Source organism: Leopardus geoffroyi, chromosome B1 (genome assembly GCF_018350155.1).
Source record: "Leopardus geoffroyi isolate Oge1 chromosome B1, O.geoffroyi_Oge1_pat1.0, whole genome shotgun sequence".
NCBI lineage: Eukaryota > Metazoa > Chordata > Mammalia > Carnivora > Felidae > Leopardus > Leopardus geoffroyi.
Window position 1 is genome coordinate 43,579,478 of NC_059327.1, and position 17,364 is coordinate 43,596,841.

General features: G+C 45.7%; 1 protein-coding gene across 5 annotated transcripts in view; it reads right to left on the reverse strand.

Annotated features, from left to right (window-relative positions):
• The window catches only part of PLEKHA2 (pleckstrin homology domain containing A2), a 71,375-nt gene that overhangs the window by 45,019 nt on the left and 8,992 nt on the right, over positions 1 to 17,364 (reverse strand). The window contains exons 1-2 of one of the 5 annotated variants that reach the window (XM_045459904.1): positions 11,208 to 11,481; positions 10,761 to 10,855 (exon numbers count right to left, since the gene is read on the reverse strand). The exons of 1 other annotated variant lie outside the window; for it this stretch is intronic. The gene's annotated coding sequence lies outside the window, so the exon portion shown is untranslated. Of the gene's footprint in view, positions 1 to 10,760; positions 10,856 to 11,207; positions 11,482 to 17,364 lie in introns of those variants that run through there. 3 more of the 5 variants (XM_045459932.1, XM_045459914.1, XM_045459941.1) reach the window with 3 other exon arrangements.

Below are 17,364 nucleotides of genomic sequence, written 5' to 3' on the forward strand. Positions count from 1 at the left end.
AAGGGCCTCCCCCCTCCCCTGACACACACAAGGACACCAATGAACAGTAAATCCTTGATTGCGGGTTAAGATCAGCCCAGATTCCCAATGGGGACAGATGACAGGGGACCCAATGGCCACTTGATGGGTAATGATGGGGGACAAAAGAGTACAGCAGGCAGAGAAACAAGACAAAGATGAAGCAGCACAGCTAAAAGGGAAGAAAAGGAGAAGTAAAAGAGAAGGTGAGAAGATAAAAAGTGGAAAGACGGGGTTTTAAAAGATGGTGGAGGAGAAGGAAGAAGAGCAGAAGTGGAGGAAGTGGAAACAGCATCACGTCTGTCACAGGTGCCTGCAGCCAGACCCCTGCTTCCCGGCGCTTTCCCCGAGCTGAGCGTCCACCCCGGCTCCCGTTTCACAGTGGGGCGAGTGTGAGGTCAGGAAAGGGGAAGAGATGGACTTGAGCCAAGAGTCAGGAACAAGCACCATAGGAGGAATTTCAAGTCTTCTAGCAAACGCTGAGTTAAAGACGGGAGGCGGTGTTGGTTGGGAAGGAGCACACCCCTCAGACAGGATGCAGTTCCCCACCCCCCAGAGAATCGGGAAAATCGGAGTCCCACGCAGAAAGGCTAGGATGACCCAGGCATCCCATGCATAGTCCCATGCACAGCTCCCTGAGGGAGCTCACCCAACCCCCAGGAAAACTCGGTAAATTCCCTTGGTGGCAGCCTAGCCACAGAGATAGAATTTCCGGGGGGGGGGGGGGGGGGGCGGTCAGGACTATTGCCACTCCCGGAACATCTCTAAGAGAAAGCTTATAAACTGCAGTGGGATAACCAAGCCGACTGTCTCTAGCCCCAGTTGGTAAGCACAGCATCCAACTTCATGCTGGCTTTCAAATGTTCCCTTTTCAGCCTACAGGATTCATCAGTGCCAGTCTTTTTCTCAGGTCACAGGCTAGGGAAGGCACTCTTTCTACAATCCTCCAACAGTCTACTTTTGTTGAGGGGCTTCCCATTGACATGATCCATGAGTGGGAGAGGATCCTCATGTGCCAAAAGAAGGATAACAAAAAGAATTCTGGTTATGTCTCCTGGCTATGGTTTTATCGCCAGAAAAAAAAAGCTGCTCAGATGTCCTGGGAAGCAGCTGAGTCATGGAGCTCATCGAGAGTGTGGGTGGTGAGGAGAAAGGATGGGCTGCAGGAGAAGCAAGCATCATGTGTAAACGTTGTTATGACTAGCCGACCCACACAGAGACAACGCACTCACAAGATGGCGCACCAGACACAAACCTGAGGTCCTAACCCCCAGTCCTCTGTCAGTTCATTCTGACCCCATTTGTGAATCCTTTGTCAGAACAGCGGCTAAGGTTTGGTACAGGGAGTCTGCAGCTCCCAAACCCCCAATCCCCTCTCCCTACTCTTCAACCTGCCACCACCATCTTGCAAGTCCCCTTGGCTCCTCCTCTTTTTCCTGGAAAGCCCCCCACCCCCAGTAGAGTGATCTCAGCCACCCCAAGCGCAGCCCCAACAAGTGGGCACTGAGGGGAGAAACAGAAGTGCTACTAATTGATTCATGAGGCGAGAAAAACACCCTGATGCACATGTACACACAGTCACCCCAAATTCCCCTCCTAAAACCAAGGCAAAGCTTTGTAATGTTCTCTCTCACAACATTTCTCCAATTATATGGTTTTAGCCCATTTTGTGACTCTCTAAAATCACTTGCTATCTTAAATTTCATTTGAATCCAAATTCTCTGGTGTAAACCTATGGGTGGGGGTAGTTTTAGAGGGTGCTTTATCCCAGTAGTTACCCCCAACCCATGTCCTGGGCCCCACACCCTGACAATGACTCTCTCCCCACCTCCTGGGACAACATGCCAAATGTTCTTGCTGTGGTGCAGCACCAGATACCCCTGCCCCAGACTAGCCCTAGTAGCATAATGAAGCCTTTGCTCTAGTAGCATAATGAAACCTAGTACCTTCTGAGCCTTCACAACACAATGGTGACAAAAAGTACAGAATATTTGTAGAGGAAGGGACCTCAATTCCACTCCGCTCAGTAGCCTCTTTCCAAAGCACGTCAAACCTCCCTAGAATTGGGGCGCCTGGGTGGCGCAGTCGGTTAAGCGTCCGACTTCAGCCAGGTCACGATCTCGCGGTCCGTGAGTTCGAGCCCCGCGTCAGGCTCTGGGCTGATGGCTCAGAGCCTGGAGCCTGTTTCCGATTTTGTGTCTCCCTCTCTCTCTGCCCCTCCCCCGTTCATGCTCTGTCTCTCTCTGTCCCAAAAATAAATAAACGTTGAAAAAAAAAAAAATTTTATAAAAAAAAAAAAAAAAAAAAAAAAAACCTCCCTAGAATTTTCCAATTTTTGGTGCAAAACTCAGAGCATAACAATGCTGGAATTTAAAAAAATTCACTCTGGCCAACCATTTTCACTTTTGCAAGCTTTTTCATGCCCCTATCCGCATAATTGGCCTTTTAAAATTTTTAAATTATATCATAAACATGTTCCATGTTGCTACATAGTCTTTATAACAATTGCCTTTAATGGTTGCATAACACTACTGAACTACATTTACTATAATTTACTTAACCATTTCTCTAGGATCAGACAGATTATACTCAATTTTTCATTATATAAATAATGTTAAAATTCTTATTTTCATGCTTTCTTTCTCCTTTTACATGGACACAGCATACATAATTTCCAAGCAATAATACGACTAGGTCATAGGTAATGATCTTTTAAAATTCTTGAGGCCTATTACAAAGTTACTTCCTAAAAATATTTTCTGTTTACATCACAGTCAGCAATATATCGTTACCATCTCTAGAATTGTATATACATTGGATGTTCTCATTTTAAACTGTTGCTAGTTTTAAATATATAATGATGCCTAGTGAGGCTGAACATTTTTTTCACGTTTGCTTCCTGCTTCATCTTCCTTCCTAGACTTTGTTAAATGCAAATCAAAATTATGTGTACATACAATAGTGTGTTCTCTCTGTCTCTCTCACACTCACACACACACACACACACACACACACACACACACACAATCAAACCAAGTCAAAACATGCCCTCCCATAATCCAAATAACTGAATAATGCATTTTAATGAAAAGTAAAATAGAAAAGAGGCTGGGGTACCTGGTTGGCTCAGTCGGTTAAGCATCAGACTCTTGATTTGTCTCAGGTCATGATCTCACAGTTCATGAGTTCAAGCCCTGCATCAGGCTCAGCGCTGACAGTGTAGAGCCTGCTTGGGATTCTCACTCTACCTCTCTCTCCGCCCTTCCCCCACCCAAAGTAAATAAATGTTTTTTAAAAAAAGAGGAAAATTTTATATGATCCAGATTTCTTCAGTATACAAGTTCCTAAGTATGCACTGCACTTGAAAATATGTTAAATATTTAATTTGTGGTAAAAGTGAGACTGAGCAAAAAGTGAACTGCATGGAGTTACCCATTGATCAGCAACAGAAAATGGGTTAATGTCAATTAAATCAAGATTGCTGGCCAACATTTGCAGTTGACCAAATGAAGCTCATTAGAAGATTCAAGTGCCTTCTACCTTTAGATGAGGTGAAGGGCACTGGGAGATATCTGTCTAAAATATCTCCTTGACTGACCATTTCAATGTCTTACTTTCCATTACTGGAGAATGTTTAATCCAAGAATAAAACTGTCCCCTACGAATTGAGGCAACTGACATCTTTATCAGGCAGATTAAAATAAGAGACAGCTGTGACCAACACCCTAAGGAAAAAGAACACACACCAATGGGAGACAGAAGCACCAGCGGGTTAAGAATGTAAAGAGAAGATTGCTGCTGGAAACAAATGTCATCTACTTGAAAAGATTTCTTAGGGCTCTTACACACCCAGGACAAAAGCATGAACTTTTGTGGAAGGCCATTTGGCAATACATAACAAAAGAGCTAAATATGTTCAGACCCTTTGACCCAGTGATTCTACTTCTAGGATTGGATCCAAATAAATAAAGATGCAAATAAAGATTAAAATTTGGGGGCACCTGGTGGCTCAGTCAGTTAAGTGTCTGGCTTTGGCTCAGGTCATGATCTCATGGTTCATGAGTTCGAGCCCCTTGTTGGGCTCTGTGCTGACAGCTCAGAGCCTGGAGGCTGCTTTGGATTCTGTGTCTCCCTCTCTCTCTGCACCCCCCACCCCGCTCACTCTGTCTCTCAAAAATAAACATTTTTTTTAAATTTTTAAATAAAAAATAAACATTAAAAAAGATTAAAATATTTTAAATGACAGCTGTAATAGAATTTCTAATAACAACAAGTTGAAAATGCCCTGAATGTCCCAATGATTAGGGGATAATTAAATTAGGGGACATTCACATAAGGAAATGGTACAGAATCATTAAAAAAAAAACTATGTTTCCAAAGAATTTTAAATAAATCAGGGAGAAACTCATTATACCATAAATGTTTTAAATATATAATATGACTTAGAATATCATCTCGGGTTTGAGTTTCATGAGTTTCATGAGTTTGAGTCCCACGCTGTCAGGACACAGCCTGCTTGAGATTCTCCCTCTCTCTCTGCATCTCCCCTGCTCACACTCTCTCTGTCTCCCTCAAACTAAATAAATAAACTTGGGGGAAAAAAAGAATATGATCTCGATCCCCTAAATATTATTTTTGTATTTCTATATTTGGATAGAAAAAGACTGACATATAGACATCAAAATATTGGCAGTTCTTATCTATGGGTTATGGGTGAATTTTATTTACTTCTGTGTATTTTCCAAATCTTCCAAATATTCTACAGGGAATGTGTGCTCCCCTTTATTCAGCAGGTGGGAAAGCTATTTAACTGCACACACACCCTGACCCGAGTGTATAAATTTTGAAGCTGAGAATAAATTTGTCAAGTCTCCAGATTCCACAAACAAACAAAACCTTGCCTCAATTATAGCTTTCTTGGGACCTTTTGGTGTTTCAAAGTCTTTTTTTTTTTTTTTTTTTTTTTTAAAGTAAGCTCTACACCCAACATGGGGCTTAAACTCATGACTCTGAGATCAATAGTCACACCAACCAAGCCATCCAGGTGCCCCAAAGTATTAAATCTCATAAAGCACTATGCATCACAATTGCCCAAGAGCCAGGTACCTACCCAGAGGGCTTTGGCACTCTCCAAACTAGCTGGGTTTGGGTTTCTTACCTACTATTGCAACATCCTCTTAGAGAGGCTCATTCTTTCCCCTGCAGGTTTGTTTCCTTACTCTCTGGTCTCCATAAGAGAAGCCCCTGTCCTTAAGGCCAACTCAGTATTCACACTCACATGAGTAACTATATTCCTCTACTGCTATAGCACCTAAGCCACACCATGCCCAGTGCTCTGGGAAAATGAAGAAGGAATCCTGACAAAGACCCGTAGTGGAATTTTCCTTCTTGAAACTTAGAAGACAGGGCTGACATTTTTTAAATAAATGGCTAAATAGATGAATGAAGAGATGGATAAACAGATTTATGTTTAAAAGAAAAGCTATAGGGGTGCCTGGGTGGCTTAGTCAGTTAAGCATCTGACTCTTGATTTCAACTCAGGTTGGTGAGACTGAGCCCCACACACCAGGCTCCGCACTATCAGCAGTGAACCTGCTTGAGATTCTCTCTCCCACTCTCTCTACCCCTTCCCCAATCTCTCTCTCAAATAAATAGATTAATTTAAAAAAAACTTTAAAAAAAGCTATAGAGCTATCACATCATTAAAGCTGTAATTTGCTCTACTGGACGTCTTATTTTTAAGATCGCTAGTGCAGTTTGGAGATACAGGAAAAAACAGGGTGAAGTAAGGGAGATTCATCTGCTTGACCAGCCTGACACTGTCGAAGCAGATAAAAGGGACAGAAAGTGGTAATAGAGATAAAAACCTCAAATAGTATCGTCCCCATTATGAAACGACCTCTGACAGTTCAAATATGAAAAAAAAAAAAAAACATCACTTTATTTTACAAATTTGGAGATTTTTTTCACATCACTTTGCGTTGGCAGCACAGGGAAATTTCAGGGATTTTGCTCCTGAGAAAGTCAGGATGGTGTTTCTCAACATGTGGTGGGGCATATGCAGTAGAACATCTCTTGTCTGGTTACCCTGCTAGGTTGGAAGGTGGAGACAGCAGCGTCCCGGTGAGTGAGAGGGATACCAACAGGCAATTGCTAAACTCGACAGGAGAAAGTTTATCGGGAAATGACATCAGAGGTCTCAGGGGACTGTAATACAGCAGACAGGAACCAGAGTGAGGAGGTTATGAGCAGTCACTCCACTATCGCTGGAACGCGCGTGGGCCATCAGTACAGAGCTCACCTATGTTTAAATCTGCAGCACAGGTAAGTGTGTCCTGTGCAGCTTCACCAATGCCAAGGGCAGGGTAAAAACCACGATAACAGCAAGACACAAGCAGGGCTGTTTCATCCTTGGGAATGGACCAAAAATTGTAACTTAGGAAGTGTGGGAGCATCTATCTCCTCTTGTTAACTATCACTGCATTTTGAATGTATCCTAAGAACAAATTCCAAATAGTCTGAAGGCAGGAGAGTCATGTGAGAGAGAAGGGGATGTACTGAGAGCATGTTCCCAACAGAAGTGCGAAGTGAAAAAAGCAAACGTCCACAGCAACAGAGGGGTAAGAAAACGTGCCCACGTGACACAGATAGCACAAACCCTCCTGGACCCTATAACTTGAAGGGGAGAGCCAAAGACACTCAAGAAGGAATTTTTAAGGGGGAAATTTTCAGGGAAAAGGCTGGAGAAACTGAACATCGATACACCGCAATCAAGATGCCAAAAGCAACAAAAACATTTTAAACAGTCATGACGTCTTTTAACAGCAACTTCATCTACGGCCAGAGAAAATGTGGCCGTTGCAGCCAGGAGGAAACGAAGGCCTTCCCGTGGCCCAAGGCTCCACCAGAGATCTCAGGCACAGGTAGGTGAGCAGCCACACCTGGTTTATAAGTTAGCCAATAAAAACGGAGATCTCCAACTTTCAGAAGTGTGGCAGTCCCCTCCCCCACCCACTTAGAAGACACAATTATTTCAGTTTTCACTGCAGGGTTTCCTAACAGGAATCGGGAGCTGAAATCTTCATTTAAAACTTGACCCGCTAAAACACAGGCAGTAGAAAAATGAAAAGGCAACATCATTACTTCTGTCTACTAGCCTTTTTGCAAAGTGCCAGGGGAAACTGTAAATGGCCTCAGCCTGTCTAAAGAGAAGGTGGGGCGGAGGAGGGACTGGGTGTGGCTAAGAGGATGTGCAGGTGACAATGACCAGTACATCTGACTAAACTCTTTTACATTTGAGTGCATTTGACCAAACTCTTGCACGAAGGTGACCATTAAAAAGGGCATGCTGATTTCAGTTGTCCATCAATGTGGGAGAGTGAAGTGAAAGAGCACGTATTTTAGAGTCAGACAGACTCCACTGAACTCTTCTCCTCATCTGCAAAATGGAGAGAATCGCTTTACCTACTTCAAAGGTGGCCGTGAGGATGAAATAAAATAGTGTGTGAAAGTGCTTAACAGGAGTTCTGGTAAAGAGTAAGCACTGCTTAAATGTTGTTATGACGCGTGTGCATGTGTGTGAAGTGCCTGACAAGTAGTACACGGTTACCATTACTACCGCAGAGCTGCTTATTACAGGGCAGGTAGCTGCACAGGCCGTCTCTACCCCTCCAATATCAACAAGCAAATGTCAAGAGAAAGGGATCCCCCTCAAAGAAAGGCATAAACCTCCCTTACTGTTCCCTCTACTCCAAGAACCATCGTAGTTTACATCTCTAAAATTCTTCAGGAGAATTTAAAGAAACAATCCAAGAGATCCACAGACTCCATCTTGGCCAGGCTACCCTGAAAGTTAACAACCCAAGCCCGCGAAGATCAGGTTCCAGGGAAGGGACTCCACCCTGCCTCCCCGCTCCGCCTACAGAAGCATCAGAAGGGGGGAGAGAGAGCCCCTTTGCAAGTAGATGGCCACATTTAAGTCCTAGTTGATGGGGCAGCGAATCCTGGCCTTTGCCCTTTAACTACAGTGTTTCTCAAGAGTGTAAGGACAAGTGGACCTAGCTTCCCACCCTCTTTATCTCAGCTGCCAGCCTCTGTGGGCAGAAAGGCACACCACAGGCCCAACGCTGAAAGCCTTTTGCCCACACTGGGCAGTGTTAGGAGCTCCTGCCTCAGCAGGCTGTGACCTCCACAGTGAAAGAGCTCGATTCAGCTTTTAATCCTCTCCAGTCACTTCAGTCAACAGAGAAGGGGCTTTCACAAAGGAGATAAATTATAAAGCCTAAAAGGTTGGATGGGCTTCACAGCAGGGGCCAGGGGAGGGGAGAGCGGAGCAACCCAAGATGCGGAATAAAGGTCAATGGAGTCTTCCAGTTATGGTCCCGCTGCACCCGCTCCTGGAACAGGAAGGAAGGGACCCCATCCCTCCCACCTCTCAGCAGCCCTATCTCCCCACCCTGTCCCATTCCCTGGCTCAGTGATGGGTTATACTGGGCAGGGCTAGGATTCTCCTCTCCCCATAGGCTGTCACACTACAATATTTGCTCTGCTTCCTTCCTTTCCAAAGCCTAACAGATTAGATTGCAGGAGTCCTATCCAACTCACTAAGACAGATGGAAAACTGAAAGTAAGGCGACCGAGACTGCTCACAGTAGGAAGACAGAAGAGGTGGGGAAGTCCAGTGTACCAGCACCCGGACGCTCTTTTCCAAGCCCGGGACTACATGGGCCAGAATAAGCCACAGTAACTTCAGTGAATCAGAAGTATTTACTGCACTGTGGCGCACAGCAAGATCCAACTTGAGGCACTCCAGCCTTTTGACAGGGGCATCCCCCACCTGTCCACCGGCCTCATGAAGAGAGGAAATCAATGAAGTGCCAGCTGGGTGCACACAATGAAGACCATGCCCCTGCTGTTTGGAGCTACTTCACAGTGTTCCAGCACTTTTAGCAAACACCCAGCAAGCAAGCAGGAGGGCTGGCTGTTCGGGATGATATGACTGATACAACTAATACTTCTCCCGTCCCACTTTCACAGAAGCTCTCTAGAGGTAGGCACCAACCAAAACCTGCGTGTCTCCAGGATTTATTTTAACGTTGCTAAAATACCGAGCGCAATATGGTTCGGCTCACTAGGATGACAAGATGCAGGCCCTACTTCCTTATACAGAAGAGAGAAGAAAGCACCGACAAGGGAAAAGACGGGCTTGCAAACTTTCTACCAAGGAGCAGCTGGTTTCCAAATCAAACCTAGGTGATTAATTACTCCCATCTGTGAGGTGAGCAGGGCTCCCATCATTAGCTAGCTGGAACACCACCAGGGGCATCACAGACACCCTGTAGAAAGGCTTAGAAATAGGAGACAAGGTCTAAAGGCAACATCAGAGGAAACCCTCATGCGCCAGCTTGGTGAACCAAATCTCTACAGGACTGAGTTACTGCCACACTGTTCTTTCCCCTTCCAACTGGACAGGTGCAAGCAATTCATGTACCTGCAGCCATTCATTCATCCATTCATTCATTCAACAAACATTTGGCTTAGCACCCAAGAGATGTCATACGTTGGGCTGCCCATAGCGTCTAGACTACAAGCTAGACTTTGCTATGGCAAAAGTCATTGTGTGTTCAACCGGCACACATGGAGAAGACAAGTATCTGAAATGAGGATGCTTTTTAAAAAGCCTCTTCTGGTTTCTCAAAGCACCCCGGATCTCTATTTTAGGCACTCATGTACAGCCTGCGTCCTCCATCAGACTGCAAACTCCCTGAAGACAGAGGCTGGGTTTAGTTCCTGTCTTTCCTATCCTTACTATCCATTAAATGTCAACTGAGTGCAACCATGAAACAGAACACAAACACTTCTATTCTTTCAAGACTTTTGGCTTTACTGTTTCTGAAGGCTTTGACACCAAAGAAAAACGATGAAGCTCCAGAAAGGAGGGAAAAGGGGGCTGACTTAGATATATTAGGAACAGGAGTACAATTTTGGAACTTCAGCCCCAGTGCAAACCACCACTCAGCAGGCTGAGGTGCCTCCAAGAGCCACAGCTGGTGTCCTGGTAAAATGCTTTCCCCTCCCTCTTTCTGCTGTTTACTCTCCTCTGAAAAAAAAAAAAAAAAAAAAAACCATTTGGAGTCCTAAAGAAAGCAAAGAGGAGGAAGGGGAGACGGAGTTAGACGGGGGAGATTCGGCTTGAACCCAAACTCGCTAAGAAGGAAGGAAACTTTCAGGCAAAAGGCTGGGGGTGTGGGGGAGGGCTGGCCTGGGGGAGGAGATGTGTAAGGCCCAAGTGGAGGTGGCCCTGCTGCGCCTCCTCTCTGGAGGTGACTGTACACTTTTCCTTCCTGCACGGCCTCTTTTTTCCCTTTCCTCCTCCTTTATCTGTTTTTTTTTTTTTTTCTTTTGGTTTGGGGTTTTGTTATTTTTTTGTTGTTAATTTGATGAAGTAACAGTCTTCAGAACTAGAGCAGAAAAGGGAAGCGTGTAAGGTGAGGAAGAAGTTAGAGCCAGAGACAGCTCTATCGAGGGTGCTTTCCCAATCTGGCACCGAACTTGGATTTTAGGACAGTTTTCCTTCAAGTCACCCCCACAGCCTGGAGTTCCAGAAGCCCTAGGGCCCGAGCTGGACCCAGTGGAAAGGAAGGGATCTCCCTAGGGGAGCACTGTAGGCCTGTCACGTAATAAGGTAATAGGGGAAGAGAAAAATGAGGATCCTTGGCCCAGTCCGAGCCCACGGGACTTGCCTGGGACGTTCTCCGCTTTCCTCCCCTACCCGCAGCCCGGGCAGTCGTTGCGAGGCCGGTGCTCCAGCGCCAGAACCCGCAGAGAAGTTTCGCCGCTGCAAACGTGAGAAAATGCAGCTCAGCAGAACACCCGCCCCCACCCCCTCCGCGCGGCCCCACCCCCGCAGCCCGACCCCTGGCGGTGGCGACCTTGGCCACCCCGGATGCTCCAGAAAAATGGAGGAGGGGCTGCCCTCAGGGGTTTCCCGGGGGCTGCCGGAGGCGCCCACGGGCCACGGCGACCTTTCCCTTCGCCGTCAGCCACCAGGACAGGCGCACCCAGCCCCCGCCTGCGCGCCCTCGGCGCCCCCGCCCGCGTTCCTGCTCCCCCTGCTCCGCAGCCCCGCCGGCCCCCTCGCGCCCCTCTGCGCCTCTCTGCTCCCGGACCCGCCAGGGCGCCCCACTTACCCTGCCGTGCGGCGGCCGGGGCTCGGGCAGGGTGGTTTACATCAGGGTGGGACGCACCGCTCCGGCCGGCCGTCGCTCTCGGGGGATTTCTTTATCTCGCTGCCAAACTCTCGGTGCCTCTCGCTCCTCTCGCTCTTCTCCCCCCACCCCCACCCCTCCTTCTCTCTTGTCTCTCGGCTCTTTTTTCCGGGTTAATTACGTTTCGCATTAAAGCAAAACCCAGCCCCGGATGTGAGTACAATGCTCCGCCGAGCCCGCCGGGGGAGGAGAGGGGTGCCGGGGCGCCGTGGGGTGGGAGGGGGCGCGGCCGGGCGCCGCGGGCTGCGCGGAGGAGGCGGGGGCGGGGCGCCCGGGAGGCTGCCCTGATGGCCGCGCGCCAGGCGCGGGCCGGGACCACCTCGCCGGGGTCGGCGGCCGCGCAGGTGGGACCCGGGCCGCGGAGACTGCCGCGCGGAGGAGGACTGCCTCCGACGCCGAGCCCCGGGCAGCAGGTGTCCGGAGCCGAAAGGGGGCCCGGGGCTGAGGGCATCCTTGAAGGAGGGAGGCGAGCCGCAGCGCGGGCTCCCTCTTGAACCCCGTTTCTTCTTCCCAGAGCCCCACCCCGCGACTTCAGCCGGGCCTCCCTCGGATCGGGAGCCCTTAGCCTTTCTGGGGCCTCAGGGTGAAAGTTTAGGGTTGGGGTGAGAAGAAGAAGCGATTCTCCTGGATTGTCATGAATGTGCTGGAAGAGCCCAGTGGCACCGGGCGTTTTTAACAAGGGGTATAGGGACTTTATCAGAGTGTGACGACGCAAAGTCTCCTTTCCTGCCCTCAGAGCGGGAGGGTGCTCTGGGGAAAAAAAAAAAAAAAAAAAAAAAAGGAAAATAGACAAGCATGCGTTAAGTAAATAATGCCAAGGGGAACCTAAGAAAATTACTGTGTGCCGGTGCAGCCCCTGAATTACCTCACTTCGTCCACACGGCAACCCTATGGATCTCAATCCCGTTCCGTTCACGATGAGGAAACCGAGACTCAGAGACGTTAAGTAATCTGCCCTGGGTCCCACAGTCTATCAGTGGCAGGTCTGTCAGGTTCTGACGCCGGCCTCCCACAAGGGGAGATCATTTACATATACAGAAAGTGAGGCGCAAGACATCGGAAACATGGACACGTAGTGGATGGAGGACGGGGAGATGCTGCTTCTGGGGATTCTGATGCGGGCGTGTTGAGGCTTTGAGGGAGAAGCGGACAAAGGAAGAGCCTCAAGAGGCTCGGGCACAGGGACTGGGCTGTGCGGGAGGGATGGAAAGGCTGGTCCACATCCCACTGATACGGGGGAAAGGCATGCTGAAAAGTCTCCAGGAGCTGAGGCAACAAAGCCTGGGAGCAGGGGACCTGGAGCCGGAGGGAGGTAGCAGCACACACCCCGAAAGCACCAGTGATGAAACCACACAAGTTTCCTCTTCCATTTTCATTGCCAAAGCAAAAATGAGCTGCCTGCTCTCTCAGGTGTGAAAAAAAGGAAAGAGAGAGAGAGAGAGAGAGAGAGAGAGAGAGAGAGAAAGGAGAGAAAAAGGAAGAAAGAAAAAAAGAAAGGAAGAAAGAAAGAAAAGAGAGAAAAAGGAAGAAAGAAAAAAAGAAAGAAAGAAAGAAAGAAAAAGAAAGAAAGAAAGAAAGAAAGAAAGAAAGAAAGAAAGAAAGAAAGAAAGAAAGAAAAAGAAAAGACTTTTTTGCATTAGAGCATTTTGCTTCGAATGAGGAAGGGGGGACACAAGGAAAAAAACATTTCCTTTGAAATAAATATATCAACGTCCATTTTTTTCTGCTTGTGAAGATTTTTGCTACTCATAGGTTTCAGGCAGCATAGCGTCTTAAGGAGCATGTTCTCTGGAACCAGATGGACTGGGTTTGAATCCCAGCTCTGCCACTTATTAGCTTTGATCCCTGGGCAAATGACATTTCTGTGCCTCAGTTCCTATCTGGGTCGTTATGAAAAGTAAATTGAGCTAACTTTTGTACTGTTTAGATTACTGCGGTACATGAAGTAGGTGTTATGTAAATGTTTTTTTATTTAAAAATTAGATTATGGTTTTCATTGTGAAAAGTAACAAAATTCCACCCAGCACCAAGCAAATCTGACTGGAACTGACGGTTTCCAGTATGAGCAATGAGGTAAAAGTCTCAGATTCCATGGTATGGTTCATATTAAAACCCATAAAACTCTACTCCCCATGGGGCCTGCCTGAGTCACTCAATCACAGAGCCGCAAATATTTTCTGTGCACTACTGTATTGGATGCCTGGTAAGCAAAGGGAGCCAAAGGCCTTGGGTCTCATTAGAAGGATACAAGTGTCACTTGAAGGCTGAAGCAGCCTCGTATCCCTCATGGAAGTGCCATGAAAATGGCACAGAGAATAAGTACAGTCAGTCTTTAGAGGAACAAGACATCTGAGGGGAGAGGTAAAAAGGAGACTTGTATCAAAAAGGAGATGGACTTTGAAATGAGCCTGAGAAGACAGGTACAATTTACTGGACAGGAGCAAGAATACACTGGACTAGAACGAGGGTCATCAATGTACTTTGGGTGATGCTCGTATTTCACTGGGAGCCAGCCCCATTTACCACCACATTTGCCCCTGGCCAAAACCTGGCCCCAGTTAGACTACAATTTCTGCCCCGATTCCACTCCCTTATTCCTAGATTTCTGGGTGCTTTCTCAATGGACACCCCCCACCTCCTCCTGTAGTGGGCACCACAGAGCAGGTGTCAGTTGAATCTGTGCCCTGCTGTGGCCCCTTTGCCACCTCTTGACCTGGACATTTAAAGAATACTTCCATTACCTGATTTTATTCATGTTTTTTCAGTGCAATAAATAGTCCTGATGTCTGAAAATGTAACCGCCTGTGGGGAAAGGAATGTCAAAAAAGGACCTTTCGCATCAGCTATTTCAGTCCCCTCATTGTGTCAGCAAGATGAGTTTCAACAACTTGCTCAAGGTTTTGCAGCTAATTAGAGGCAGAGTTGGTTCTAGAACCCAGGGTTGACTACCCCCAGAATCTTCTATTATTGGTATAGGAACCTTTCCATGAAGATGGAGACTTCTGGCCTAGAACCCAAGAATCTATAAACAGTACACTTGTACTCTAGCCATTTATTTATGCATTTTCTATTTCTTTTCAATATTAATAGCTGGGTAACTAGATGGCCTAATAACCTTCAGTGGTGAGCCAGCACACCCTCTGGGCAAATGCATTGTTTTCTGTCCTTAAAGATACACATTACATAAGGTACCAGGCTGCAGCCAGGGCCCATTAGTTCCATTGGGGAAAGTGTGAGACTCAAAAAGCCAAGGTCATTGGTTGATCCTGGTTCAGGCCAGTTAATTTTGCACAGAGATAAATTTCTCCAAGGCCATTACAACTCTAACGCTAGCTGGACATTTCATAAATAGTTACTATTAGTTTCCATAGCGAAGTACCATCCGTTTCCAAAAAGATTATTCAAACTAACTGTTGTCCTCTTCAGTCCTATTCATTCAACAAACAATTATCTGAACCTATTACCATTTTTCCTCCCACCATGTATCTTGCATTTACTTATTATTCAGGTACTTGCTAAATGCTAATAGTTTTACCTGGATTATCTCACTTAAGTCTTAACTGGGAGCAAGGTCCTATTATGTTCTCAGAGATAAGATGACTAAGGCATAGAGACCCAGCCTAGGTACAAACCTGTGCGGCCTGAAGCCAGAGCCTGCCCTCTTAACCACTGAGCTTGTGAAGGGTACAGAAAGACATAACACAAGACTCTTCCCAACCACATTGTTAACTGTCAACATTTAGAACCTCCATTCCATTTCACCTAGCAATTTCATGTCCAAAGATATGTGCTATTGAAAGTCATCTGGAGACATATACAGTATATAGGGAGTATATGTGTATGTGTCCATATGCCATGCATACATATGAAATATATACATACATACTCACTGCAGTATTGTTCATAATGTTGATAATTGGAAATCACCCTCATGCTCATCAACACGGATTGAACAGGTAAATACTGGTACATCCATACAATCCCATGCTATGCAGCTGTTAAAAAAGAATGAGGTGTACCTCTTTATAAAACATATGAAAAATGCTAAATATTTTAAGTGGAAAAAAGGTACAGAGCTGTCTGTATGGTATAGTCCTATTTCTGTAAATAAAAATTACACATGTTTATTATATGAAGAAAGTGTAGAAGACTACATTCCAAACTGTTAGCCACAGTTCTCTTAGGGTGGGGGAGGAGGGATTATAATAGTGTATCTCACTTTCTAAGAGATGTAGTTCTGTAATGTTTAATTTTTTGCAATAAGCATGCATACATTTGATTGTCAAAAAAAAAAAAAACAAATAATGATTTAAGACTTTAATAAAAAAAATTTTTTAAAGCTCTATGAGAAAGTATATTGTAGCCCTCAAGGAACCCATCCTTAAAGTTGGGAGGAGGGGCGCTTGGGTGGCTCAGGTCATGATCTCGTAGTTCATGAGTTCGAGCCCCACATTGGGCTCTGTGCTAACATCTCAGAGCCTGGAGGCTGCTTCGGATTCTGTGTCTCCCTCTCCCTCTGCCCCTCCCCTGCTCACGGTCTGTCTCTCTCTCTCAATAATAAATAAATGTTAAAAAAAAAGAAAGTTGGGAGGAAATATACAGAAATATACAGAAATAAGGAGGGAATATACAAGGAGACAGTACAACATATACAGAAATAACTATTATAAAAGCCAGAAACTTGTATACACAGATTGACGAGGGGAGATAAAATTCTGTGGGAAAAATCACAACCAGCTGGGGTTGAGAGGTGCGGGAGAAAATGCATAAAGGAGATGGCAGTATGGAAGGATGTTGAAGGGAAAGGAAGACATAGAAGGTGCAGAGGGGCTGAGAACAGGTGGGCCCCAGGTAAAGACTGCATCAAGGGCAAGGCACAGAAGCAAGAATGCATGGGATCAATTTGGAGAAGTATGGGTAGTCCAGTTCAGCTGGAGCACAGTAGGGAGATGAAGCATTTTCATGGGAAACAAAATGGGAAAGAAAAGTAGCTGGAGGGTCTTCATTGCTAAACTAATGAGTTGTATTTATTATTTTAGGCTTCAAGAGTCCCTGAAGGCTTTTGAGCCAGGAAATGACACAATTAGCAGTGAATAAGCAGCAATTTCATAGTGACTGGGTAGTCACTGGACTCTAGCGCCAGGATTTGCCTCCTGACTGTCACTAATTAGCTGCAAAGGCATGACCAGTTATTTTACTTCTCTGTGTTTCCATAAAATGGGGAAGGTGGTCATAATAGATAACCTATCTCATACCATTGTTGTTGAGTGAGTTAATGTTTCTAAGGTACATAGCAAGCGCTGAGTCCGTCTGTTACGCTTAAAAAATCAGTATGGTACCTTTGGATTAAGATCTTTGCATTTCATTTTGAAACTTTTATTACAAAGAGCTAACATTATATGGTAAATTATTAACTATTCCTTCTTTTCCCTTTCACAGGATTAGAGATTATTAATCTCATTTTACAGATGGAAGAATTTAGGTCTTAAGGAGAAAGATGAACCCTGCCCAGCATCCAGGGTTATTTCTTAGCTCAAACTCTCAGAACCTGGAGAATAGGAGAAATGGGCAATGGAAGAAGCTTTGGCAATTTCTGTTTATAGGATAAGGGAAACAACAGTAAAGGGCGGTAATAAAGTAAATTTAAAAAAGATAAAACTTTGGTGGAACACTTAAAAGTTTGTATATAAAATTAAACTTGTAAAATATAAATATATAAATACTGAATTATGTGTCCCCCTCCACCACCACCAAAAAATCATATGTTGAAGACCTGACAATGTGATTGTGTTTGGAGACAGTGCTTCTAGCAGGTAATTAAGGTTAAATGAGGTCATAAGGGTGAGGCCCGAATCCTATAGACTGGTCACCTTATAAGAAGAAGAGATCTCTCTGTGTGCACCAAAGAAAGGCCATGTGAACACACAGCATGGAAACGACCATTTGCAAGCCAGGAGGAGAGTTCTCTCCAGAACACAAACATGCTGGCCAACTGATCTCAGACTTCAGCCTCCAGAACTGGGAGAAAATACATTTCTGTTGTTTAAGCCATCCAGTCTGTAGTATTTTTGCTTCACAT